This window comes from Sorex fumeus, unplaced genomic scaffold (genome assembly GCF_029834395.1).
Source record: "Sorex fumeus unplaced genomic scaffold, SorFum_2.1 ptg000130l, whole genome shotgun sequence".
Classification (NCBI taxonomy): domain Eukaryota; kingdom Metazoa; phylum Chordata; class Mammalia; order Eulipotyphla; family Soricidae; genus Sorex; species Sorex fumeus.
In genome coordinates, this window is record NW_026606187.1 from 6,052,029 (window position 1) to 6,058,861 (window position 6,833).

A 6,833-nucleotide genomic window follows, 5' to 3' on the forward strand; every position below is an offset into this window, starting at 1 on the left:
GGACACGTGGGCAGCCCCCAGCCTCAGGGCACAGATGCTCACAGCGGTGCCCCACCTGGGTGCTGGGCACTGAGGGACACCTGAGAAGCCCCTACACTCCCAGCCAAAGCCCAGTTTTGAGCCCCGCTGCGTCCCCCACCCCCATCCCTCAACCCCACCCCAGAACGGGTCAGCTGGTTGAGTTCACTTTTAAGTGGTTAAAAAAAAAGTCCAAGAGAGAGTCTGTAACTCAGGAAAATGATGGGAGATTCAAATGTTAGCATCCATCAATAAAGCTTCGTGGGAACACAGCCTGGGCCTGGGTCCTTCCCCACCGTCTATACCCCAGCTGGCCAGGCATGCACTGGCCCCCGGACCTCAAGGTCCCCCCCCCCCCCACTCCACACCCTGCCACACTTAACTCTGGGTGCCGGGGAATCCTGAGCGCGTGAAAAAACTCTTCATTGTCCCGTGTGATCGTGTGATGGGGAGGCAAGAAAGGGCCCGGGTGGAGCCCGACCGCTCCCTCCTCTGGCCACCAACCAGAGGCCAGGAGGGGTGAGGTGGGGTGGGGAGGGAGGACGAGCTAGGAGGGAAGAGGGAAAGGAGTGACCTCTGGGGGTGGGGGGCTAGGGGACAGGTGGAGGTACTTCGGCGCGAGAGTCCGGCGGGGTGCTGGTGCATCCTGGTGGGGGCTGCCCGGCCGGCCGGCCGCGTTTCGGGGTGCTGACGGGTGCAGGGAAGTGAGGAGGTCACTGTGACCCCGGGCCGCGGGTCCCCGGCCTGGCGCTGCAGCTGAGCATCGGGTTACTGAGCGCGCGCGCCGGCCGCTCCCCGCGCTGGCCTCGGGTGGCTGCAGCCAGCGGCGACAGGGAACCGGCTGCGGCCGCCAGCCCGGCGGGGCGCGCACCGCGCTTCCTCCTCCTCCCCAGGGGCCCGAGGGGTGGGGCGAGCGGCCGAGATTCGGGGAACCCGGCGGCCCGGGGGTTCCAGCGGGCCGCGGCCGCGCCAGGGGCATGGGGCGTCCGCAGCCAGTCGCGGCCCGGAGCGCCGCCCCCGGCCCGCTCCCCGCACCTGCGCGCTCGCCTCGCGCTCCCCCCAACATCCCACCCCCGGCTCCCCGCCTCCCCGGCACCCTGATTCCTGGACTTGTGTGTCTACAGTGCCAAGGGCTGCCGTTTATTGTCCTCGTCCCCCGCTCCTCTCTTCTCCCTCCTCCCTCCTCTCATCCTTCTAGCTCGGGTACCAAGGCCCCCTCCTGTGGGGAGGCTTCCCTGATTCCTCTCTGGCCGCACAAGGTCAGGACGTCATTAGAGAGAGAAGCAGAAGCTCTCAGCCCTGCGCGAATTCTTCCCCCGTCCCCGCCCCCTGTTTCCCGGGCCGTACTCTGAGATGCTGCACTCAGGAATCACTCCTGGTGGTGCGCTGCGCGGAGGACCCTATGGGATGCCGAGGACCCAACCCAGGCCAGCTGTGTGCAAGGCAAGCACCCTCCCCGCTGTACTATCTACCTGGCCCCTGGAATGCTTTATTGTTGTAGGAAGCCTCCCAAGTGGTGGCCAGGAGGCCCAGGCACCCCAACAGCATTCTAGAACCAACTGTGCTGACAGTTCAATGCAAGGACCCAAGGGTACTGTGCTCCTTGGGATACCCAGGCCAACTCGGCTGTGCTGGGGTGGGGACCGAACCCAGGGCATGCTAGGCCTGCGCCCCAATTGCAGTGCTATCTCCGGGCCTCCTGGTTGAATTCTTTATCCCTCACCTGATTAAATGGTTCCTCATTGGTCCAGAGAGATAGGCCAATGGGCTGATATCCAGATTTAATCCCCAGCATCACACGAATCCCCTCAGGAATGACCTCTGGAGCACAGAGCCAAGAGCAGCTCCCTAGTACTGCTGGGTGTTGTCCGAAAACTGAAACAACAAATGTATAGACGTTATATATATATATGTATATATATAGATAGATGAATAAAAAATAAAGGGAGTTCTTTGAGAATAGCCATTGTGCCTTGCCTCCGTGTTTAGATTGGCAGTGGCCAGAGTGGAACTTCTCAACAGAAGGGAGTTAAACCCAGACAAACCGATCCATTAAGTGGAAACTATCTTAAGTCAGATATCTCCTTTAACTAAAGATAGTTCAAGTTGAATACACCAACCTGAGAGCCACACTGTGCGGCCCCGCCCACCCAGGACTTAGCCCCACCCACACTCCAGGGACTCAAAGCTCTGCTGATCAAAATCATCCAACAAGAAGCCTGTTGTAGGAATGTATTGATTGGCTCATGTCATTCATTGAACACTAAGTGTGACAAAAGCTTGTGACTATCCATCAATTGCCTGGTGCTCTGAGACCACACAAATCAAGGCACCCCGGTGCCGGGGAAATAGTGCCCAAATCCAAATCCCAAGGAGGGCTGGAGCGATAGCACAGCGGTAGGGTGTTCGCCTTACAAGCGGCCAACATGGCCGACCCGAGTTCGATTCCTCCGCCCCTCTCGGAGAGCCCAGCAAGCTACCGAGAGTATTCGATGTGCCAGACACAGTAACAACAAAGTCTCCAATGGAGACGTTACTGGGCCCGCTTGAGCAAATCGACGATCAATGGGAGGGCATTTACCTTTACCTTTGCCTTTACCAAATCCCAATACATCTCTGCCTAACACATGTCATGCCCACACCATCGGAACGCAGGGGAGAGGGCGATGTAGTTCCATCCTTCCTTGAGACTCAGGCGTCCAGAGATGGCACAGAGCTAAAGTGGCGCCTGCAGGCCCAGTCCCCCTCCAGTGGCTGACAGTTTTTGCACACTCATTGTTTGCCAGGGATCCTGCTGAGCCCTTCACACACAGCTCTTATCATTCACCAGCTCAAGTGCTCTTGCAAATAAGGAAAGGGAAACACAGTGAGTTCTCCTGGGGGCCCCACCTTGAGTAACTGGTGAACCAGGTTCTGAACCCGGCACCTGTGCACTGGTCCCTGGCCCCGGTGCATGCTGCCTAGCACAGGGAAATGGTTCCCAGAGGTGGACCACCTGCCCTGAGCAAGTCCCCTCCAGGTTCCTGCGGCCACAGTTGCAACCTGCTCAGCCCGGGGCAGAGTCAAGAGCTGGAGGGAAGTTCTCCCAGGAATACCCTGGGAGAAGCTCTCCAGATGGGAGTTAGATTCCAACAGTGGGTCCCCTCTTCCCGATCCTCTGACTTCTCTCTGGACTCCCAGGGCCAGTTTCCCAGCTGTCCCATTGTCTCCCAGAACATCGCCTGGCTGCCTTCTGTCCCTGCACACAGAGAGCAGAGAAAGACTCCAAGTCCACCTGGGGCAGAGACCTGGATGCCGAGGATGTGAGGACTTGAAGGGAAAGACAGCAAGAGAAGAGAGGGCCAAGGGGTCCACATGGGGGGCTCTAGAATTCCCTAAGAAGCCACCAGATGGACCAGGAGGTGGCCCCGGGGTCTAGCACATGCTCACACGTGTGGGGCCCTGGCTTTGTTCCCAGCTCTGCCAAAAGAGGGCCTCTGGGAGAGAGGTCAAGCATCAGAGCACGTTCTGTGTCTTTGCTGGTATCATACACACCCCAGCACATCCAGGTATGACCCTGGGCACACCCCAAGTGCTGCCAGCTCAGGCCCTGTCAAGTGTATCAGGCTTCCCAACTCTCATGTATCTCCCCACTTTCCCATCTCCCATCCCTCGTGGAAGGGGCGCCAGCAGGCTGTCTTCCAAGGGGCAGTGGCTGGCCATCACCCCAACTACATTTATCAAGTTGCAGGACTCACTCATCAAGTAACCACAGGTGCCTCCTCAATTGTTCATTGGTTTGTTTTTCTGGCTACGCACAGCAATGTTCAGGGCTTACTCCTGGCTCTTCACTCAGGGATCACTCCTGAGGATGTTCAGGGGACCACCTGGGATGCTGAGAATCAAACCATATGGGTCAGCTATATGCAAGACAAGCACCCTACCCATGTACTGTCTCTCTGGTCCCAATGGCGATGACCCCCAAACAGGTCAGGCAGCCGCCACCTCTGTACCTCCCCTTTAAGGCCACCCCCAGATGTTTCCATGTCTGTAAAGTCTAAACCCCAACCTGGCCCCGGAAAGTTGGAATGAAACTGTCCATCTGCATCCTACAAAGCCCAGGTGCCCGCTGTTGGCATCTGGGCCTTGACCACATGTGGTGTCTTTCCTGGGCTGGGCGGTGACTCAGTGGCAGAGTGTATATTTGTGTGCCATCCCTGGAACCGCATACAAAGTGGCGTTGTCCCCTGAGCCCGTGCTCCCTTGCCATTAGCCCACACTGAGCCTCTCAGAGGACTCAGGGGTGTGTGTGAAGGAACCAGGGCTTCCTGCGTTCTAAGCATGTGCTCCCGCCACCAAGCTATCTCCCCAGTTCCTACTGTCTGCTTCTTACAACAACTTTGGGGGCTGCAGCAGGCACTTATTCATTCAACAAACATTTCTAAGCACTGTACCCACTTCCCATTGCTGCTGTGACAAATGGTCACACATTTAGTAGCTTTCAGTCAGAAATGTGTTTGCTAACTCATTCGGAAGCCGGAAGGATATGGCAGGAGGCGGGTAAGATCAAGGGGTGAGAGCGCCTCTGGAAGCACCAATGGAGAATCCAGATCCTGGTCCTTTCTGGCCTCTAGCACAGCTGCCTTAGCTCCTGGCTCTTTCTCTATGTTCAGGGCCAGCCGGCAGGCTACCATCCTGCCTCGCAGTCACCTTGACCTTCAGGTGCAGCCGGAACCCGCTGCTTCTGTTCCGCAGAAGGACCTCCATGGCAGTAGAAGGACCTTCCCTTCCCCCCATTATCTCTAAGTTCACTCCACCTCCAGGTTCACCAGCATATCAGCAATCTTTGTCTATTTTTTGTGCCACAGATAGGATCCAGGGATGAGGAGATGCATGAGGAGTGGGGTGAGGGGTTCAGACTCACACAAGTGCTCGCTCGCTCTCTGCCGAATGCACTCTATTCGCTAGGATGCGCCTGTGAGCTGAGTAGACAGGACCGGTCCACATGACAGGGAGAGAGACAGACACGAAACACTCCAGAGAAGTAAGACAGGCTTGGAGAAGTGCTTCAGAGAAGAGAGAATGGGGAGGGAATGGCCAGACGGTGGGTCAGGCCAAGAGGTGGGTACCCCGACAGTGGTGAGGGCAGGCAAGAGCCTCTTGCTGGGTTGCTATGGAGACAGCCTAGGGTAGTTCGTATAGGTCCCTCTGGGAGGAGAATGTTCCAGACAGAGGAAAAAGCCTGCAGGAGAAAAATTGTCTCCTTTTAAAATAAATGTATTGGCCAGAGAGATAGCACAGGGCTAAGGTGCTTGCCTTGCATGTGGCTGACCCTAGTTTCGACCCCAGCCTAAGTGTCAGGAGGAACCCTAAGCACAGAGCCAGGAATAGTTCCCGATGTGCCAGAAACATGGCACAGTGGGTAGGGCACTGGCCTAGCATACAGCTGATCTCAATTCGATCTTTGGTACCACATATGGTCCTCCAAATCCCACTAGAGTGATCCCTGAGTACAGAGCCAGGAGTCAGCCCTGAGCACTGCCAGGTTTAGCCCCAAACTACTACTTCCTCTCAAAAAAAAAAGGGGGGGAAACTCAAAAGAAGTCAGTTAAAGAAACTAAATATATTTGCCAGGAATGTTACTCAGGTGTTTTTAAAAAAGGATCAAGGGATTGATATCTGCTAAAGCAAGGATGAACCTTGGAACCATGCCGCCAGGTGGAGAGGATCAGGCACGAGAGGAAGGATGCATTCCGTATGATTCAGTTAGATTCTGAGGCAGGAAGCCCTTTGGGACAAAGTGGGTGGGTTGGGTCTGGGGTGGGTGGGTAGGAATAATGAGTAACTGATTCCAGGTAAAAGACTGAAAATAAATAAACAGAGCTAGAGTGTTGCTCACAGAGGATGGAAGCACCTAATTTGGCATTGGAACCCCTGGTTTGATCTGGCACCACACGGTCTCCTAAGCTCTGGTTTGAAGGAGAATCTCAGCCCTCCCTCATCCCCCATCGTAAGCACTGCTGGGTGTGGTCCCCAAACAACATAAACAACAAATCACCATGTAAAAGGACTGAGTTGGGGGTCATAGGACAGGACCAGAAAGTTGCCTTGCGGGCAGTTGACCCGAGTTCAGTCCTGGGCACCTCATAGTGTCCCCCAAGCACTGCCAGGAGTGATCCCTGTGTGCAGAGCCAGGAGTAAGCCCTGAACATAGCTGGTTTATACCAAAATCAAAAGAAGGAAGGAAGAAAGGAAGGAAGGAAGGAAGGAAGGAAGGAAGGAAGGAAGGAAGGAAGGAAGGAAGGCAAGAAAACGAGCTAATTCAAAGAAAGTTTCTATCATCAGGATGGAAACTTCTAGAGGCCCGAGTGTGGACTATCAGAGATGGCTGGACTTGTGCATTATCCCAGGGTGATTATTTCTCATCTTCAGTGAGGGTTCAAACAGTGGTGTGGGATTCCTCGGCTTTTCAAAGTATCCCCAGTTGCCTTATGAATTTCCCTGGCATGCATGATCTTGCCCCAAATTTGAAAGAGCATCAAAGAAAGAGGATGATGGGCTGGAGCAGCAGTACAGCAGGTAGGGCACCTACCTCCTTGCATGTGGCTGACCCAGGTTCGATCCCTGGTACCACATATGGTCCCCTGAGCCCCTCCAGGAGTGATTCCAGAGTACAGAGCCAGGAGTCAGCCCTGAACATAACTGGATGTGACCAAAAAAACAAAAGCAAAAGGGAATGTGCTGGGTAGCTGAGAAGAGGCTGTTAGCATCCTGCGGGCAGCTCTCTCTGCTCGGTACCTCAGCAGGGAGCCCCTGGGATGGGCCCCTGGGAAGGT